This window comes from Petaurus breviceps, unplaced genomic scaffold, assembly GCF_028583685.1.
Source record: "Petaurus breviceps papuanus isolate PSGF00001 unplaced genomic scaffold, PetGlider_PUasm1.0 76, whole genome shotgun sequence".
NCBI classification, from domain to species: Eukaryota; Metazoa; Chordata; class Mammalia; order Diprotodontia; family Petauridae; genus Petaurus; species Petaurus breviceps.
In genome coordinates, this window is record NW_027186473.1 from 34,223,064 (window position 1) to 34,245,776 (window position 22,713).

Here is a 22,713-nt window from a genome sequence, read left to right on the forward strand (position 1 = left end):
AAAGGAGAGATTAATAAAATTGAAAGTAAGAAAACTATTGAATTAATAAATAAAACTAAGAGATTGTTTTATGAAAAAAAAATTGATAGACCCTTAATCAATGTGATAAAAAAAAGAAAGAAGAAAACCAAATTATGAGTATCAAAAATGAAAAGGGTGAATCTACCTCTAATGAAGAGGAAATCAAAACAATAATTAGAAATTGTTTTTTCCCAATGCTATACACGTAAATTTGACAATCTTAGGAAAATGTATGAATATTTACAAAAATACCAGTTGCCCAGATTACCTGAACAGTAACTAAATTACTTCAATAACCCCATCTCAGAAAAAGAAATTGAATAAGCCACCAATCAAGTCCCTAGGAAAAAATCTCCAGGGCCAGATGGATTTACTAGTGAATTCTATCCAACATTTAAAGAACAATTGATTCCAATACTCTACAAACTATTTGGGAAAATTAGTGAAGAAAGAGTCCTACCAAATTCTTTTTATGACACAAATATAGTACTGATACCTAAATCAGGAAGAGATAAAATAGAGAAAGAAAATTATAGACCAATCTCCCTCATGAATACAGATGCAAAAATTCTAAAAAAAAATACTAGCAAAAAGACTACAGCAGCTTATCTCAAGAATAATACATTTTGGTCAGGTAGGATTTATTCCAGGAATGCAAGGATGGTTTAATATTAGGAAAACCATCAGTATAATTGATCATATCAACAATAAAACTAGCAGAAACCACTTGATCATCACAATAGATGCAGAAAAGGCTTTTGACAAAATATAACATCCATTTCTATTAAAATCACTAGAAACTATAGAAGTGAATGGAGCCTTTCCAAAAATAATAGGTAGCTTCTATTTAAAGCCATCAGCAAGTATTGTATGTAATGGGGAGAAGCTAGATGCATTTCCCATAAGATCAGGGGTGAAGCAAGGGTGTCTACTATCACCCCTCTTATTCAATTTGGTACTAGAAATGTTTGCAGAATCAATTAGAGAAGAAAAAGAAATCAAAGGAATCAAATTAGGCAAAGAAGAGACCAAGCTGTCACTCTTTGCAGATGATATGATGATATAAATAGAGAATCCTGGAGAATCAAGTATGGAAAATACTTGAGAAAATAAATAAATTTAACAAAGTTGTACTACATAAAATAAACCAGCATAAATCCTAGGCATTCCTGTATATTTCTAATGAAATTCACTCCACAGCAAAAGATAGAAAGAGAAATCACACTTAAAGTTTCTGTAGACTTTATAAAATATTTGGGAATCTACCTGCCAAAACAAACCCAGCACCTATATGAACACAAGTACAAAACAATTTTCAAACAAATACAGTCAGATCTAATTAACTGAAAAAAAAACCAAAGCAAAACAAAACATCAATTGCTCATGGCTGGGTCAAACTAATGTAATAAAAACAGCAATTTTACCTAAATTGAATTACATATTTAGTGCCATACCAATCAATTTACTAAAAAAAAAACTACTTTATAGAGCTGGAAAACATAGTAACAAAATTTATTTGGAAGAGCAAATGATGAAGAATATCAAGGAAATTAATTAAAAGAAATGCTAGGGAAGGTGGCCTAGCTATACCAGATTTTAATCTGTATTATAATGCAGCAATCATCAAAACTACTTGGTATTGGCTGAGGAATAGAGTAGTGGATCAATGGAATAGATTGGGCACATAAGACTCAACAGTCAATGACTATAGTAATCTACTGTTTGATAAACCTAAAGACCCCAATTTTTGAGATAGAACTCACTATTTGACAAAAACTGCTAAGAAAACTGGAAAACAGTATGGCAGAAACTGGGCATAGACCATTATCTAACACCATATACCAAAATCAAATCTAAATGGGTGCACGATCTAGGTATAGAGGCTGAGACTGTAAGCAATCTGAGAAAGCAAGGTATGGTTTACCTGTCAGATTTGTGGAGAGGGGATGACTTTATGACCAAACAAGAATTGGAGAGCAGTATAAAATGCAAAATGGATAATTTTGATTACATTAAATTGAAAAGCTTCTCTAAAAACAAAGCCAATGTAATCAAGATTAAGAGGGAAGTGGAAAATTGGGAAAGAATTTTTACAACCTACGTCTGATAAAGGACTCATTTCTAAAATATACAGAGAATTGATTCAAATCTATGAGAATGCAAGTCATTCCCCAATTGATAAATGGTCAAAGAAAATGAATAGGTAGTTTTCAGAGGAATAAATTAAAGATATCTATATGCATATGAAAAAATGCTCTAAAACACTATTGAATAGAGAAATGAAAATCAAAACAACTCTGAGGTACCACATCTCACCAGTTAAATTGGCTAAGATGATAAAACAGCAACATGACAAATGATGCAGAGGATGTGGAAAAATTGGAGCACTAATGCATTGCTGGTGGAGTGGTGAATTGATCCAACCATTCTTCAGAGAAATCTAGAATTATGCCCTAAGGGTTATAAGTCATTTCCTACCCTTTGACCCAGCAATACCACTTCTAGTGTTGTATCCCAAAGACATTATAGAAGTGGGAGGAAGACCCATATATAAAATATATATATATATAATCAGCTCTTTCTGTGGTGGCAAAGAATTGGAAATTAAGGGGGTGACCATCAATTGGGGAATGGCTGAACAAGTTGTGATACATTAATATAATGGAATACTATTGTGCCCTAAGAAACAAGGAGCAAATGGACTTCATATTTATCTGGAGAAAGTTATATGAACTGATGCTGAGTGAGAAGAGAAGAACCAGGAGAAATTTGTGTACAATTACAGACACAATGTATGTGTGATGACCAGTTCTTATAGACTGGACTCTTCTAAGCAATGCAAAGTTATAAGACAACTCCAAAAGGCTCATGTTGGAGAGAGTTGTCTACATCCAGAGAAAGAACTAGAAAGAAATGAGTTTGAATTCATATTGAAGCAAACTCCCTGATCTTTTTCTTGTTTGGTTTTCTTGTTTCCTCTTTCCTATTGTTCATTCCATCTGATAATCTGACTAATGTCTAATGTGAAAGCATTTGCAGATTGTATACTTGATTTTATGCTACCCTGGTGGGCAGGAGGGGAGGAAGGGTGAAAAAATTTGAAACTCAAGGAATTGTGGAACTGAATCTTGTAAACTCAAAGTAAACAAATAAATTAATAAAGACCAAAAAAATTGAAAAAAATAAAATTAAGAAGTGAGAGAGTAATTGGGAGAAGGAGAAAGGGGGAGATAGATTAGGGTAAATTATCTCATATAAAAGAGGTAAGAAAAAAACTGTTACAACAGAGGGGAAGAGCAGGAAGGTGAAAGGGTATGGGACAAGCTTTTTCTCATTGAATTTGGCTTAAGGAGGGAATAACATGCATACTCATTTGGGTGTGTTACCCTACAGGAAAATAAGGGGGTAGGGGATAAGAGGGGGGAAGATAGAAGGGAGGAAGACAGAGGGAGAGAGTAGTTAGAAGCAAACACTTTTGAAAATGGATAGGGTCAAAGGAGAAAATAGAATAAATGGGAGGCCGGGATAGGATGGAGGGAAATATGGTTATTTTTTTCACAATATTACAAATATGGAGATGATTTGGATAGCTACACATGTACAATCTACATTGAATTGCTTGTTTTCCTAGTGCGGGTAGGTGAGCAGGGAAGAAGGAAAAAAAAATCTGGAACTCAATGTTTTAAAAAAAAATATTAAAAAAAATTCTTTTTACACTCAACTGGGAAATAAGATATACAGGCATTGGGATACAGAAATCCATCTTGTCCTACTAGAAAGTTAGGGACATGATGGGGGAGGTTATAAGAGATAACAGTTTAAGGGGCGGCCAGGTGAATCAGTGAGTAAGAGCTCTGGCTCCAGTGTTGGGATGACCTGGAGATCAAATCCGGGCTCAGATACTTAGCACCACACCCAGAAATAACTGGCCGTGTAACCTTGAGCAAGTTACTTAACCCCGATTGCTTTAAAAAAAAAAAAAGAAAACAGTTTGGGGGAAGGGTTAGTAAGTAGGTTGCTACTGTTGGGTCGGTTAAGGGAAAGACAGGTAGAAAAAATTATAATTTAAAATCTTTTGGAAATGAATGTTGAAACTAAAAATAAATAGACTTAAAAGAAATCCCAACATGACTGAAAAAAAACTAAATCCTAGCATTAAAGTTTAGATATGAAGGGAAGTAGAGAAAATCTGACTTGCATATGAAAGGTTTATTCAATTGTCAATATAATGTTTAAAGATTTTAGCATCTTAGAACACTTTTGTACTAGTATTAAATCAAAAGTTTTTTTAAAATTATATAATACTACAGACTACAAAATTACATTGAATAATCACAGATAATATATGATTGAGCTTGTCTTTTCATGGCTATCTTTGTTTCTTTTTGGCCTAGGCCAAGTATGTATTGACAGATTCCAACTCCTAAGAGACTATGTTCAGTTTCTGAAGGTAGGCCCTTTCCCAGGTCAGATTCTTTGATTCTCCTCAGCAGATCAGGTTGGTCCCTAACCAAATTGAAGGTATAGCTCAAATATAAAACAACTATTCCTCAATCATTAATTCTCAACAATTACCTGGGATATGGCCTTTTTTCCACCCTTTCAAGGAGACATAAGCAGAGCTTCAAATATATCAGTGGGTCTGTCCTTAATCATATCAAAGTCAGAACTACAGATTTATCCATCACCCTTATCAGATTGGGTAAGTCATTTCTTAGTCACAATCTCTATATGAATAAGAGGGATACCATCAATGTTGCATAAAAAATGGGGCCACTACCAATGTATTACTGCTATCAAAAAATCCTGTCAGAAATTATAACTATTTTTTCAAGATTCATTTTTTAGTCATCAGGTGTGTAGTTTCTACTGATAAAGAGATATACCTTCATATTAATAATAGAATTAAAACAAATGGATATCTGTAATGCTTAGGACATTGGAAGAGGAATAGGGTTCAGGCTTCTGTATGTGCTACTGATTTACTGCATAACCTTGGACAGAAGATTGATATTGCAAGGCCAGATTTTCTAAAGTGCATCTCTTCTATTCTATACCCTGTGCTCCCATTAACAGAAAAGAAAATCTCATGGATGTCAGAATGCTCTAAGGAGAGGTACAGGTTTCCATTTATGTTAAAGCACTCAAAGATCCTCAGATGAAACAAACTAAATAATAAATGCGTAGTATAATCCATGTATTTTTTTGGTCTATTTGAAAAATAGCAGCACTGGCTTGAGAATAGAAAGATCTATATATTTGGCTTCAATTTGCCAGTAAATAAGTCATATAACCTTTTTGTGATTGAGTTTTTTTTTCAATTCATAAAAAAAGGTGATTGAATATCCCATCTTTTCACTTCTCCTTCAAGGAGGGTGCACCCTCAAATTTTTTCCCTCTCTCTAATCTTCAATCACATCCTTTTTTCTATGCTTATTATTAACAAACACATGCAGGTTTTTTCTTTCATTAAAAACATTTCACTGAAACTATAATACATTTAAGCTATCACTCTATAACTCTCTTCTCTTTCACTTCCTAAAATCTTAGGGAAAAAAATCAATCTATATCCCTTTTCTATTCTCTCTCCACTTAGTCACTTCTCAACTTCTTAGAGTCTTACTTCCTACAGGAACCCTGTCTTGAAAATGCTCTTTTTAATTCTACCAGATCTTGCCTTTTCTACTTATTATGACTGTGACCTTGGTCAGGTCCTACCTGAGGCCTTTATTTGGTTACTGAGTTACTAGTTTGCTTTCTATCTTAAAACTGAAAGAATGCTGAATTTCTAGTTAAAGAATCTGGGTTCAAATCCATCCCTAATACTTGCTACCTATGGTCTACTTAGCCTCTCTGGGCTTCACTTTGTTTTTCTGCAAAATGAGGCATTGGCCTAGATATCTTTGGAATTCCCATCAAAGTATAAATAAATAAACCTAGTTCAGAAGAAGCAGATGCTGGACTTTCATGGATCATAAAATACTAATCAAAAATCAATCTTGTACTTTTGAAACAGATTAAGTGTTGGGGCCTTTTGTTATAACAAGTTATGCTTGTGGTGACCCATCAGACTAGAAAATGGAATGGATTATACTTGGAAAGGGATTTGAGTGAATAGGGAACTATAAAAATCATTACTATTTATTTTACATGGTATACATTTCAACTGAGCTGCTAGTGTTTGCAGGAATGCTCATGAAAATCGAAGAAAAGAAAATTCAGGATAGAACGTGGATCAGAGTAATAAGAACAACATCTAAGAGTTGGGTTGGAGTGTTCCCCAACACAAAATTATGGCACAGAATACTACGAAATGTACTTTGCTTGTGAAAACAAAAAGGATTAATAGGTTAAGTCTACCTTAGTGGATTGAGTGTTGGCTTGAAGCCAGGAAGACCTGGGTTCTTGTCTAGCCTCTTGTAAAGGCAAGCAAAGTATGATGTTTTAGTATTTTTCTGGATTGAGTTTGAACCAATTAAATGCCTTTGATTGTTTCCTTAGATTGAATCAAGAGTCTTTGATCGAACCAAGATTCTTTGATTGGAAACAGTATATATTGTAATGCTTGGAGGAAGAGGAGATAATAGAGAAAGAAGCAGACCTGAGAGAGAGAGAGAAGTGAGAGTGAGTGGGCAAGGGGAACTAGCTTGTGGAAAGGACTAATAGAAAGTTTGTGAAGTTGGGGCTCCCTCTTTAGATCTGTGTTAATTTCTCAGATAGATTGTCTACTGATCTGTGTTAATTTATCAGACAGAAGCCTTGTGTTGATCTTTATGAGTAAATTAAGCTGAAGAGATCTGCCCACAGGAAGGAGGTTTACCTTAAGCCCCTTTTGAGAGCTGTTAAATTGAGTTGAGATGATGGTACTGGTAATAAGTATAAATATTGTTGTAGCCCTGTTAAGCTTTGTTTACCTAGAAACAGAAGCTGCAGGTAGAAATTCCGGGAGCCTGTTGTCAAACAGAAGCAGGAAGAGTTTGGAGTGGAGCAGTCCCTGTGAGCTAACACAGGAGCAAGAGCAGAGTGCTGCTTGTGTGTGATACCAGGCAAGAACTGTGAGTGGTCCACCCAAGGAGAAAAAGCTGTAGGGTTTGGAAGTCAGCCTCAAGTAAGGATGAGAGAGGTCTTTACTTGAACTGAATGGTGTTTGTATTTTCTGTTACCTATTAAGGATGTATTGTGCTAGGGAAGAACCTAGCCTGGGACCCCGTGATTTTAGGAATGCAATGATCTATACTGTGTAAGTTGTTGTGCTAGGAAAGACCCTAGCCTGGGACCCCCTAATTGTGTAAACAAGTATTTTTTGGGGGGAGCCAAGATGGCAGAATAGAAACAGGACTTCCATGGGCCTCCGGCTTCCACTTCCTCCAATAGATGTAAAAAGTGACTCTAAAATTTAGAGCTACAAAACCCACAAAGTGATAGAGGGAAACTAATCTGCTGAAGATAGCCCAGAAGGCCAGCAGGAAGGGGCCAGCGCAGTATTCTGGGAGCTGATCCCAGCCCCACATGAGTCTGTGGCTTTAGCCCCAGGGCAGCCCAACCAGCTGAGGCTAGACAGATATTAGGATAGTGGACCACCAGCAGCTGTGGTGGTTTCCAGAATTATCAACCCATAAATGCCAAAGACAAAGTGAGAGGTTAGTGGACTTTGGGAACAGTGAGTCTGGGAGTGTGGTCCAGCCTCTGACCCTGGGGCAAGAGGTGGCAGAGGTGCAGTGGCCTAAGCCACACAGCTGCTTCAGAGCTCCTGGACTGAAGATTGTAGGGGGACCAAGTGACCAGTCTGAGGGGTTATCACCCTTGCTTTAAGCTGCTTGGATCTGAAACCCTGTCCTGGGTGGAGATCCTGCAGTGCATGACCAGTGTGCCACAGACAGTGGAGGCTTCTGAGAGGGTAATCAACTAATAGCTCTGGCAGCTGAGAAAACCCCAGAGATGTGGTACAAAGCTCTCCTCTCTGAAAGCAGAGTTCTACTGTGGCAAAAAGTCAAGGGTCAAGTGGTTGAATAGCAATACGAGCAAGCAGGGGAAGCAGGGAAAGCACAGCAGTCCAACTTTGGATTCCTTTTTTGAGGACAAAAGGGATCAAGGCATGGAGCAGGAGGAAGAAAACCAAGTCAGAACTCCAGCACCAAAAGCTTCCCAGAAAAATATGAATTGCTTATAGCCCATAGAGGAGCTTAAGAAGGATTTTGAAAATAATATAAGAAAAGTGGAAGAAAATTTGGGAAGAGAAATGAGGATGATGCAAGAAAATCATGAAAAATGCGTCAACAATGTGAATGAAGAAAATAACATCTTAAAAATAGACTAACTCAAATGGCAAAAGAGGCTCAAAAAGCCAATGAGGAGAAGAATGCTTTAAAGTGTCAAATTTGCCAGATGCAAAAATTATCTCAAAAGCTCACTGAAGAGAAAAATTCCTTCAGAATTAAATAGGAGCAAATGGAAGGTAGTGACTTTATGAGAAATCAAGATACTAGTAAACAGATCCAAACAAATGAAAAAATAGAAGTCAATGTGAAATACCTTCGTGGAAAAATCACTGACCTGGAAAATACATCCAGGAAAGATAATTTAAAGATTATTGGACTACCTGAAAGCCATGACCAAAAAAAGATTCTAGAAATTGACCTTCAAGAAATTCTCAAGGAAAGTTGCCCTGATATTTTAGAACCAGAGGGCAAAATAGTGGTTGAAATAATCCACTGATCAGCTTCCTGAAAAATATCCCAAAAAGAAAACTATGAGGAATATTATAGTCAGGTTCTGGAATACCCATATCAAGGAGAAAATATTATAGGCAGCCAGGAAGAAACAATTAGAATATTGTGGAAACACAATCAGGATAACACAGGATCTGGCAGCTTCTACACTGAGGGACCAAAGAGCTTGGAATATGATATTCTGGAGGTCAAAGGAGCTGAGATTAAAACCAAGAATCTCCTACCCAACAAAACTTAGTATCATGTTTCTGGGGAAAATATGGTCATTCAATGAAATAGAGGACTTTCAAACATTCTTTTTTTTTTCCATTCATAAAACTTTTATTCCACTTACATCAACTTAATACACATGTTCTTAAGAATTATGCTTGGATTGTTCATGAAAATTTCTTTTTTTTTTTCAAGCAACTGGGGTTAAGTAACTTGCTCAAGGTTAAACGGCCAGTTATTTCTGGGTGTGGTGCTAAGTATCTGAGCCCGGATTTGATCCCCAGGTCATCCCAACACTGGGGCCAATGCTCTTACTTGCTGAGCCACCTGGCCACCCCATGAAAATTTCATAAGAAATAAAACAAAGCTAGCCATCATCTCAAGTTATTTCCCTGTTAACTATTTTTATAGGATATGCATGTTAGGCAAGTATCAAAAAATCACAAAAGCAAAAATCTAAAAAAAATTAAATACATGTTTTTTTTTTGTTTTACTTCTGTGATTGATATACAGTGACTTTATGAATATCAATCAATTCATTTTTACTGTATCTTTACTTGTACATTTGTTCTTAGGTTGCCTAAACCATTTAAATACAAATCAAATGAGTGTAGCAAAAATAGTTAAAGTGAACAGCAGGTAACTTTACAAATAATGGAATGTGAACCTTCTCTGGAGTAAATTGACTTGGTTAAAACTTTGTCTTATGGAACTCTTTTACAACTGTAATCATAAAGATATACACTTTGAGATTGTGCATTCCACAGATACACATGGAATGACATGCAATATCTATGGGACATGTTTTTCTTACCAAAGCTATGAATGCTCCAACCCTAAAGTACCCACAATAACTACACCTATGACTGGAACCAGTTATCCACCCATGACAGACAAATATGTAGGCAGTTTTCTTTGCTTGGACATGGAAGCTGTTTTAACACTGGCCTTGTGAAATCAGTGTTCCAAAAATATTTTGCCAAACATATAAAACTTGTATAAAAATTCCATATCCCCACATTGGCCACCTCAGATGAAAACAGATAATTCCCCAAATGTTAACTGGCTCTACTAATCTAATATTAAACATAAAAACCACATGGGAAATCTAGAAATCCAAATAGAAGTAACATAAAACTGTCATAAATCATAAAAAAATATTTGTGGGACAGAATGGATGACTGTGTAAATTTTAGAATGAGGCAGAGAAAAGTTGGAAGGCTGGTTAATTCTCCCCCCATCTCCTGCTTCAGCTTCATCTCCTTGGGTGTCCAATGTCCACAATGTCAATTTGTCTGTCAGTAATTGCATTATTAGTGTGCTGTCTTTGTATGGTTCTTCACTTAATGTATCAAATTCAGCAATAGCTTCATCAAAAGCTGTCTCTGCAAGGGAGAAGAACTTCTCTGGAGAGTGCAGGATCTCATAATAGAACACAGGAAAGTTCAAGGCCAGACCCAATCTTATAAGATGCATTGGTTGCATCTCCTTTTTGCTGATTTCAAATGGTTCTTGATATGCTTGTTGTGATTGATCCACTATTCCTTTTTTGTCATCACCAGTAGCAACCTCAGCCAAATAAAAGTAGTAGTCTCCCTTCCTTTTCAAATAGAAAACTTTGCTTTCTTCTTGTAAAGCATTAGGAATCAAGAACTTCTCCAATAGAGACAATACATCATTGCAGATATCTCTTAGTTAAGTCTCAATTTTCTCTCTGTATTCTCAATCCATCTGCTCTTTTTTTTCTCAGCACCTCTGTCTTTTGCTCAATACTTGAAACTACCCTCCAAGATGACCTTCAGGCCCTTACAACATTTTTGTAAGCAACAGAGAGAAGATTCCTCTCCTCATTGGATAATTCAGCTCTTTGCTCAGTTACAGACTTCATGCAGGTTGCCATGTCATCATATCTCTCAGCCTGCTTAGCCAATTTGGCCTCCTGCACCAGCTCATTTTTATCCATGTTCTGTGCCCAGAGTGAGTGGCAGCAGCAGATGGACAGGGGGTTCAGTGGTCTCTGGGAGGCAGCAGTGGCAGTGGTGGGGCTGAGACTGTGTCCCTATATCTCTCAGCTGACAGGCTCTTGCCACTCTGCAGACATGGGTTTCCTCCAATCCTTTCAAGCATTCTTGATGAAAAAACCAGAGTTGAATAGAAAATTTGACATTTAGATACAAGAAGCAAGAGAAGCATGGAAGGTAAACAGGGAAAAGAAATCATAAGGAACTTATCAAAGTTGAACTATTTATATCCTTACATGGAAAAATGATAATTATAACTGATGAAACTTTTATCAGTATGATAATAGTTGAAGGGAATGGAAATGTATATATATATATGTATTTATATACATATATGTATACATACACATATTTGTCTATGTAGGAGAGCACATGGGCATATGAATACATATGTGATTTTGTGTATATATGCATACATGTATACATAGAGAAAAGGCACAGGACCAATTGAATAGGAAGGGATGATACTTAAAAGTGAATTTGAAAGGTGAGAGAGGAATCTAATGAGAGGAGATGGGGAGAGACAGAATGGGGTAAATTATCTCATACAGAAGAGGCAAAGCAAAACTTACAATGGAGAGGATGGCAAACGGAAATGAGTCAGCCTTACTCTCATTGAATTTGGCTTAGGGAGGGAATGACATACACACTAAATAGTGTATCTCACCCGACAGGAGAGTAGGGGGAAGGGGATGAGAAGAGAAGGGATGATGGAGGGGAGGGAAGGTTGGGGGAAGGGAAGTTGGAAGCACACACTTTTGAAAAGGCACAGGGTCAAAGTAGAGAATAGAACAAGTGGGGAGTTGGATAGGATGGAGGGAAATACAGTGATATATATATATATATAATTTTTTTTCATGCAACTTAGAAATAAGATATACATGCACTGGAACATATTGCCCTACTGGAAAGTCAGAGGAGGGATGTGGAGTATATAGGAGAGAGCAGATTGGGGGAGGGGGTATTCAGTGGGATTGCTGTTTTGGGGTGGTAGGTAGGGGAAAGATGGGGAGAAAATTTGTAACTCAAAATCTTGTGGAAATCAATGATGTAAACTAAAAATAAATATAAAATTTAATTTAAAAATAACAAAAAATAAATAATCAAATTCAGTTATGCCAGGACAAAGGAAATTGAATTAAAGAAATATTTTTAAACAAAAAACAATAACAAGTATTTTAGGGAATACTGTTGAATGCAATGATATATCTATGTGCTATATGATATACTGAGTGTTATGATACACACGTACATACATACATATACAAAAATAAATAGATATGTGACATATTTTGCTTAAAGATGTAGCTATGAATGTTATTTTTTTAGTTTATCACTGAATAGAGAGTTCATTATACTATGCAATTAGACTCTTAAAATTATTCACAGCAGCAGTTCTCAGGTGTCCTGCTGTGATTGTTGTTACACTTTTGAGACAGGTAGTTTGTATAAGCCCCTGAGAAAGTTATTTAACTACTCAGTGTTCTAGGCAACTCTCTAAGACTGTAAGTTAAAAAGAAGTTATCAACCTGCATTGGTTAAGAAAGTTTTTTTTTTAATCTAGGAATTTCCCATATCAGTGAAATCACAGATCCAGTGCCTATTCCCAGTAATGATAATGATTTTTATGATGATGATAATGACCACCATAATGATGATGATGGCAAATAGCTTTTTTTAAAACATTTATTATTTGCAAAATGCAATGCTTGTATCCTCACCCTAACCCTGTGAGGTAGGTTCTATTATTTCCATATTACAGAAGAAGAAACTTTTCCTTAGTTAAATTAGGTATGTTAAATATGTAAGGCAGAATTGAGATTTAAAAAGCAACAACAAGCAATTCAATTCAGAATGCTTTTATTAAGGATATTATAGAGGTGAATCCACTTTCTTCTTACTCTTTTTTGAAGCATTTACTATCATGTTTCTGACCTTATCATTTTATTAAGATTGCTCTCTCCAGGGTTGCTATTGATCTCTTAGTTCCAAAATTCAATGATGTTTTCTCAGTCTTCATTCACCTTGCTCTCTCTTCAGCCTTTGATGCTGTTTAGTACTGTGTCCTCCTTGTTATTCTCTTCTCTCTAGTTTTTTTTTTTCCTGATCCACTCTCTTTTGGCTCTCTTCCTATCTAGCTCAAAGTTTATTCTCAGTCTGCCTTGATGGATCCTCATCCAGATGATGCCCTACAACTACAGGAGTCTCTCAGGATTCTGCCCTAAGCTTTTTTTCTCACTCTATAGTATTTCAGTTGGTAGTCTCCCATGGACTTAATTGACATCTCTAGCTGATGATTCTCAAATCTACTTAAACTACCCTCATTTTTTTTTGCTAACCTCTAATCTCACATCTCCAACTGCTTTGCAGACACCTAAAAATGGCTGTCTTGTAGACAACTTAAACAAATCATATCCAAGACTAAACTCATTATTTTTTCACCTCAACCCCTCCTATTCCTATCTTTCCTATTAATGGAGAGGGAAATATCAATATCCCAGTTCCTTGGGTTTACAATCTGGGAGTCATCCTTACTCTTCACTATTTCTTACTCTCTTTTTTCTATCTATTACCAATATATGTCAATTTCATCTTTGCAACACCTCTCAAATATACCACCTTCTCTCCTTTGATACTAACACCATCTTATATCTTTACTTCATCACCCCATTTGTGGACTCCTGTAATAGCTTGTTCTTGGGTTTTTCTGATTCAAGTTTCAGCCACCAAAGTGATTTTGCTAAAGTACAAATCTGAATATGTCACTTTTATACTCAATAAACTCCAGTGTCCCCTTATTAACTCTAGTATCAAATACAGAATCCTCTGAATGCAAAGGTCTTCATAGTCTAGATCACTCCTATTTTTCCAGTCTTCCTGAACTTTACTCTCCACTACATGCTCTTTCATCTTGTGATACTGCCCTCCTGGGTATTTTATGCCAGATATTACATCTCTCTTATTTGGGCATGTTTTTCTGACTCTCCTATGTCCAGAATACTCTCCCTCTTCAGCTCTGCCTATTGACCTCCCCTATTTTCTTTAAGTCCTAATAACTCTTTTTCAAGTGAGCCAATTTTACCTTTTTACATGTAAAGACATTTTTCTACATTCATTTTCTAAAATTTTGAGCTGCAAATTTTTTTCTGCCCCTGCTTTCTACCCCCTCCCCAAAACAGCAAGCAATGTGATATAGCTTATACAAGTCCAGTTATGTTAAACATATTTCCACATGAGTCATGTTGTGAAAGAAGAATCAGAATTAAAGGGAAAACCCAAGAGAAAGAAAAATTAAAAAGTGAAAATACTATGCTTTGAATTGCATTCAGATTCTGTAATTCTTTGAATGTATTTAGAATTTTCCATCTTGGGAATGACTTGTATTCTTAAATATTTGACTTAGTTCTCTATCTGTGTGAAAAAGAAGCCTTCATCAGAGACATTGTGTGTAAAAAATGTTTTCCAGTTTTCTTCTTCCCGTCTAATTTTCCTTGCATTGTCTTTGTACAAAAAAAATATTTAATTCAAAAATTAAATTCATCATTTTATATTATTATCTATATAATTTGTAGCCATAATTTTTCTGTTCCATATAAACCTGACAGGTAAACTATTGCTTGTGCTCCTAATTTTCTTATGGTATCATCCTTTAAGTCTAAATCATGTTCCCATTTAAACCTTTTCTTGGTATAGGGTGTGAGATGTTGGTCTATGCCTAGTTCCTGCTATACTATTTTCCAGTATTCAAAGTAATTTTTGTAAATTAGTGATTTATTATCCCAGAAACTGGAGTCTTTAGTTTTATCAAACAGTAGTTTGCTGCACTCATTTTCTATTGTATCTTGGGTACTTAATCTATTATTAGATCCACCACCCTATTTTTAACCATTACCAAATAATTTTGTTGGATGCTGCTTTATAATACAGTTTTAAATCTGCTATGACCAGAACACCTTCCCTTGAATTTATTTCCATTAATTCCTTTAATATTTTTCACCTTTCATTGTTCCAGATGAATTTTACAATTTTCTTTTCTAGTTCTATCATTTTTTTTCCTGGCAGTTTGATTGGAATGACACTGAATAAGTAAACTCATTTAGGTGAAATTGTCCTTTTTATTATATTAGCTTGGTCTACACATGAGAATTGACATTTTTCCAATTGTTTAAATCTGACTTTATTTGTGTGAAAAGTGTTTTTTGATTGTGTTCATAAAGTTCCTGAGTTTGCTTGGAGGGTAGTCTCCCAAATATTTTGTATTGTTTACAAATATTTTAAATGGCATTTCTTTTTTTGAACTTTGTTGGAAATATAAAGAAATGCTGATTATTTATATTTTTAAATCCTGCAAATTTGTGAAAGTTGTTAATTTTTCAAGTAGTTAATTAAGTGATTCCTTAGCATTCTCTAAATCAATTACTATATCATCTGCAAAGAGTGATAGTTTTGTTTCCTTATTGTCTATTCTAATTCCTTCAATTTATTTTTCTTCTCTTATTGCTGTAGCTAATTTTTCTAATACAGCATTGAAAAATAATGGTGATAATAGACATCCTTGTTTCACCCATTATCTTACTGAGAAGGCTTCTAGGTTATTCCCATTATACATACATACATACATAGCTTTCTGATAGCTTTAGGGAGATACTACCTATCATTTTAAGGCAATTTCCTTTCACTTCTATGTTCTCTAGTGTTTTTTAATAGGATTGGATATTGTATTTTGTCCAAAGCTTTTTTTCTGCATCTATTGAAAAAATCATATGACCTGTTAGTTTTGTGGTTGATATGGTCAATTATGCTGATAGCTTTCCTAATATTGAATCAGACCTGTATTTCTGGTATTCCTTGTATAAACCCACCTGGTCATAGTGTATTATCCTTGAGATAAGTTGCTGAATCAATATTCATTATGAAAATTTGTCTATAGTTTTCTTTCTCTGTTTTGGCTTTTACTGTTTTTGATATCAGCACCACATTTTTGTCATAAAAAGAAATTTATAGTACTCCTTCTTTGCCTATTTTCCAAATAGTTTAAACAGAATTGGAATTAATTTGTCTTTAGATGTTTGGTAGAATTCACTTGTAAATCCAATTTACCCTAAAGATTTTTCCCCCTTAAGGAGTTTATTAATGTCTTTTTCAATTTCTTTTTCTAAAATGGGGCTATTTAAGTATTTTGTTTCCTGTTCTGTTAATCTCAGCAATTTATATTTTTGTAAATATTAATTTTGCTTGCATTGTCAGATTTTTTGCATATAGTTGGCCAAAATAGCTTCTAATTGTTGCTTCAATTTCCCCCTCATTGGTGGTGAAGCCAATTTTGCTTTTTAAGAAATTGTTTTCTTCATTGAATCTTTGTAGAACTTCACTCAACCCTCCCCATTTTTGTTCTTTCTTTACTGAGCTATTGACTCTTTTTTTCATGATTCTTTTCTATGATTCTCTACTTTTCATATTTGATTCTTAAAATACTTTTAGAAATCTTTCAGGAATTCTTTTTTTTGTTGTTGTTTTTTTTCGCCTGACACCAATTCGAATTTTTCTTTGAGTCTTTGCATCTAGCCACCTTGATATTGCTGTCTTCTTCTGCATTTGCATTTTTCACCTTCTGTGTTGCATAGTAACATTCTATAGTCAGATTCTTTTCTTTAACTTGGAAGATCTGGACTTTGGTTATACTGTTTTGAAGAGTTTTTATTTGGGATATTTTTTTTTTCCATGAGTTCACCATCCCCCCTGCTCCCATATGTATTTTTCTTTCTTGTTAAGGTATCTGAGGCATTTTATTTCATGATTTCTTGACATATATCTAGGTTATTTTTTTTTTTTGCTCATTGTTTTCAGGTATTGAAGAGATTCTTAATATCTACTTTCCAGATTACCTATTTGTGTAATACCAACTTATATGTTCTTCTGATTTTCACCTTTTTTTTTAAAGCAATCAGGGTTAAGTAACTTGCTCAAGGTTACATGGCCAGTTATTTCTGGGTTTGGTGGTAAGTATCTGAGCCCATATTTGATCCCCAGGTCATTGCGACACTGGAGCCAGTGCTCTTACTCGCTGAGCCACCTGGCCCCCCCTGATTTTTCACCTTTTTAATGTTTTAAAAATATTTATTATTGTTTCATGGAATAATTATATTTTATTTGAGTCATTATAGTTTTTCAGGAAATTTATTCCTTTTGCAACATTTCATACCTCTTGTGCCACTCTGTGAATGCTTCTCCAATTCTTTATTGTTTCTTTAATTCCTTTTCTATTTTTAACTAAAGATATCACTTCATTTATAAAGCGTTTCAAGTTTATTTTGAACTCATATTTCATCTCTTCCAGGAATTTTATTTGCAATTACACTTAATAGGTTGAATAGGGTAAATGATCTCACATTAAAGAGGAGCAAAAGATATTTTACAGTGGAGGGGAAGATTGCACAGTTTTGTGGGAGTACTTGAACTTTATTCTCATCAGAATTGACTGAAGGAGAGAATTATATAAAGATTAGGTTAGGGTATAGTAATCTATTTTACCCTATAGGAATGTAGGAAGGGAGGGAGATTTAAAATGTGGTAAGGGTAGATAGAAGGGAACATCATTCAGGGGGCAATAGTCAAATGAAAAAAACTTTTTTTTTGCTTATTTTTCTTTTAATTTTTTTTAGTTTTCAGCATTCACTTCCATAAGAATTTTGAATTCTAAACTTTTCTCTTCCCTCCTCTCCTTGAGAAAGCATGCAATCCGATACAGGCTCTACATATACATTGATATTAAATAGTTTTACAGAAACGAAATCCATGTAGTCAAGATTAGAAAAAAAAACTGGGGGAGGAGGGAAATGCCAGTAAATTTCTCTAATGAAGGCATCTTTTTCACAAACATACAGGGAACTGAGTCAGATTTATAAGAGTATGCAGCATTCCTCAATTGATAAAAGGCCAAAGAATATGAACACACAGTTTTCAGATGAAAAAATCAAAGTTATCAATAGGCATATAATGAAGTAACATAAATAACTTTTGATTATAGGAATGCAAATAAAACAACTATGATGTACCACCTCACACCTATCCAATTGACTAATATGACAAAAAAGATAAAATGCTGAATTTTGGAGAGGATGTGGGAAAATTGGGACACTAATGCACTGTTGGTGGAATTGTGAAGTAATACAACCACTGTAGAGAGCAACTGTGCCCAAAGAGAGAGTAACTGTGCCCAAAGGGCAATCAAACTACTCATACCCTTTGATTTAGAAATACCACTATTAGATCTATAACCCAAAGATATAATGAAGAAAAAAAGACTTACTTGTGCAAAAAATAGTTATAGTAGGCCCTTTCATTTTGACAAAATATTGGAAACTGAGGGGATACTCATCAATTGGGGAATGACTGAACAAGCTGTCATACATGAATGTAATGGAATACTATTGCACAATAAAAACTAATGAACAGGCAGCTTTCAGGAAAAAAAAAACCTGGAAATACTTGTATGAATACTCTTGACATTTGCTAGCTGGGAAAATCATTTAACCTCTATTTGTCTTAAATAACTCCTTTGATAGGACATAAAAAGGTTATAATCTGTCTCAGTGCAATATTTTCTTATCAGGACCTTATATTTAAAGATTAATTTCTGGGGGCACCTAGGTGGAGCAGTGAATAGAGCATTGGCCCTGGAGTGAGGAGGATCTGAGTTCAAATCCACTTTCAGACACTTAATACAAAAACTAGCCATGTGACTTTGGGCAAGTCACTTAACCCCAATTGCCCTCCTAAAAAAAAAAGCAAAAAAAAATAAGGATTAATTTCTGGTGTTTGTGTTCAAAACAGTAATCTTATACTTGCATCTTTTCTTTATTGTGGGGGTACCAGAACCTTCTTAGGTCAAGTTCCATGTTGGGATGAAATGAGGCACTTATGAGTCACAGAATATTTAACAAAGATTTACTTTGTTCTAAAAGAGTAAAGATATACAAGAATAGAGTGGTATTCAGTTTCTCTGAACATGGTTCCCTTATTCTCCATCTGGAAACATGTCTAGTCCATCAGTCATCTCAGTGTGGCAACTCTAGTGATCTTGGGTACCTGCCAAGGACAAGAGGCTCGGAGTGAATAGGGAAACTAGAGCCAAAGTTTGTATGGGAGTTAAGGAGGGGTAAAAGCTTTATCAAGGTAAAGGAACCTGCATCAGGAAACTATTGTCCTACTATATCAGTTTTATCAGGCTCAGGTCCTTCAATAGTAATGAAATATAAAGATCCGCCTGTATTGTCTTCGTTTACAAATTGATTTTGTTAAAACCCAGAGCTTGTGAATCCCACTTGTGGGATGGACGTGTTGATGTGAAAAGAGAGGGCTGAACTGGGAGGAGCTGGTGATGTAATTTTAGAGAGACACAAGAAAAGAGAGAGGCAGAAGAACTTTTTGGAAGCAGCACCTTTGGAGGCAGAGAGAGACTGAGAGGATTGCTGAGGGCCACTTTGAATTGCCCAGGACTTTTGAAAGCTGCCAACCAGAGCTACCAAGGACTGAGGAGACATGGCTGTTATGCTGGTACTTTGTCTGTCTGTTTTGATGTTGTTTTACGAGATTGTCCACTGGTGAAAGACAGTCCTGTTGTTGCAGATGTCTGAGAACCTTGCTGTTGGTTCAGAGCTCCAGAGACTATTCTGCAGACAGAGAGTGAATTCTGTCCACTGGTGAAGGACAGTGCTGTTACTGCAGAAGTTTTAGAACCTTGCTGTTGGTTCATAAACCCTGAAGAAGGATTTTCTTGTTGTATGTTTACAGAAATCCTGGGAGAGGGTTTTGCTAATGTTTTTAGAGGTCCTGGGACTGTTCTGCAGACAGAGAATGAATTAATGAAGACACTGGCAATGTATATTGTGGCCTTGCTAAGATTTGTCTTCCCAGGAACCAAGATTGCTGAGAACTTGCCTCCTGTCGAGATGAAGAAAAGGCCTCTATTTGGGTATTAAATGCTGTGCTTAAGCTTGTTTTAACTCTGGGGTAGATTCAATTGTGATCCAAGGGTGGGGAACTTTTGACTTTTTTGTGCTCTGTGATTAAACAAATGAATATACTTTACTTATGATTGGAAACTAATCTCCATTTGAGAAGAGGAGCTTTGTGATGGACTAAATGAATGTACACCCTAGGGGTGGAGTAGTATTTAGAAGAGGGACTTTGTGATTGATTAATGTAATGTAATGTCCAAGGGTGGGGTAGTACTTGATTAAATCACACTTGGTAAATGCTGTATTTTGAATGATGTCATATTTTGATCTTCTCTGTTCTCAATTTTTCACTGAATAAAATGGAGAGCACCTATGCTGGTATTTTGAACCTTGGGAAGTCTCCTTTGTTGGCATTACATTATGGAGTAGTCGGTAGGATTAGAAAGCATAGTGGCTTTATTTGTTGCTGGATCCATGGCCATTTAGATTGAGATTGCATTGTGAATATTGCATTGCTGATATAGGTCCATTTAAGATTTCAAGTAGTCAAGGTCATTTTAAAAAACAAGATTATTATTCAATACACTATCCATACCACTCAAATTGTTAGGAGCAGAAAATTCATTTTTGTGAAGCAACATTCATGAAAGTAATGTATTACCAGTCCTAGGACTGAAACTATTTGACATTGTATACTAATGGCAAACTATTGGCATGATGAGTTCAAACACTTTTTAAGAAGAATTAGTAATCATAGAATCTTTCTCTTATTTTTCTATTTTTCTACATCAAATTATGTAAAGACTTTTTAAAAAATGATTTAATTAATTTGTTTGTTTCCTTTTAGTTTACAGGATTTAATTCCACAATTCCTTGAGTTTCACAGTTTTCCCCCTCCCTCACCTCCACCCTCCATGGCAGCATTTAGTCAAGTATAGGATCTGTAAATACATTCACATTATACATTAGTCATGTTATAAAGACTGATTGTATCAGATGGAATGCAAAATGGTAAAGAGGACATAAAACCAAACATGAAAAGGAAAAAGATCAGGTATTTTGTTTCCACCTGGATAAAAATTCAGTTCTTTATAGTTCTTTCTCTGGATGCACATATTTCTCTCCCTCATGAGTCTTTTGGGATTGATTTATATCACTGCATTGCTGAGAAGAGTCCAGTCTATCAAAGCTGGTCATCACACATACGATATATCTGTAATTGTGTACAAATTTCTCCTGGTTCTACTCTTCTCACTCAGCATCAGTTTGAATAAGCCTCTCCAGGTAAATATGAAGAACATCTGCTCCTCATTTCTTATTGCATGATACTATTCCATAACATGCATATACCACAACTTGTTCAGCCATTCCCCAATTTATGGGCACCCCCTTAATTTCCAATTCTTTTCCACCACAAAAAGAGCTGCTATAAACATTTTTGTACTTATGGGTCTTCCTCCCACTTCTATGATCTCTTTGGGATATATAACCCTAGGATTGGTATTGCTGGGTCAGAGGATATGAAAGTATTCATAGCCCTTTGGGAATAATTCCAGATTTCTCTCCAGAAAGGCTGGATCAGTTCACAACTCCACCAGCAATGCATTAGTGTTCCAATTTGCCCAAATCCTCTCCAACATTTGTCATTTTCCTGTTTTGTCATCTTAGCCAATCTGTTGGTGAGAAGTGGTACCTCAGAGTTGTTTTGATTTGCATTTCTCTAATCAATAGTGATTTAGAACATTTCTTCATGTGCTTATAGATATCTTTAATTTCTTTCTCTGAAAATTGCCTGTTCATATCGTTTGACCATTTATCAATTGGGGAATGACTTGTATTCTTATAAATTTGACTCAAACCTCTGTATATTTTAGAAATGAGTCCTTTCTCAGAGACATAGGTTATAAATATTCTTTCCCAACTCCCTCTTAATCTTGGTTACATTGGCTTTGTTTGTACAGAAGTTTTTCAATTTCATGTAGTCAAAATTATCCATTTTACATTTTATAATGTTCTCTAATTTTGTTCAGTCATAAAGTCTTTCTCTCTCCACAAGTCTGAGAGGTAAACTATTCCCTGTTTAATGAGACTGCTTACATTATAAACCTTCATACCTAGATCATGTACCCATTTAGGCTTGATTTTGGTATATGGTGTTAGATAATGGTCTGTGCCCAATTTCTGCCATACTATATGCCAGATTTTCTAGCAGTTTTTTTCAAATAGTGAGTTCTTATCCCCAAAACCAGGATCTTGGGGTTTATCAAACAATAGATTACTATAGGCATTGACTTCTGAATCTCGTGTGCCTACTCTATTCCATTGATCCACTCCTCTATTCCTCAGCCAGTACCAAGTAGTTTTGATGACTGCTGCATTATAATACAGATTGAATTCTGGTATAGCTAGTCCACCTTCCCTAGCATTTCTTTTCTTTAATTTCCTTGATATTATGGACCATTGATTCTCCCAAATGAATTTTGTTACTATGTTTTCTAGCTCTATAAAGTAGTTTTTTTTGGTAAATTTATTAGTATGACATTAAATATATAATTTAATTTATTTAAAATTGTCATTTTTATTATATTAGCTTGACTCAGCCATGAGCAATTGACATTTTCCAATTAGTTAGATCTGACTTTATTTGTGTGAAAAGTGTTTTGTAGCTGTGGTCATATATGTCCTGGGTTTCTTTTGGCAGGTAGTTTCCCAAATATTTTATAATGTCTACATTATTTAGTAGTAACTTTTAAACAGTAAGTTTAAATGGTA

General features: G+C 35.2%; 1 pseudogene; it reads right to left on the reverse strand.

Moving 5' to 3' along the window:
- Positions 1–10,100: 10,100 nt before the first annotated feature.
- Positions 10,101–11,206, reverse strand: LOC138174946 (14-3-3 protein zeta/delta pseudogene; annotated as a pseudogene).
- Positions 11,207–22,713: the final 11,507 nt, after the last annotated feature.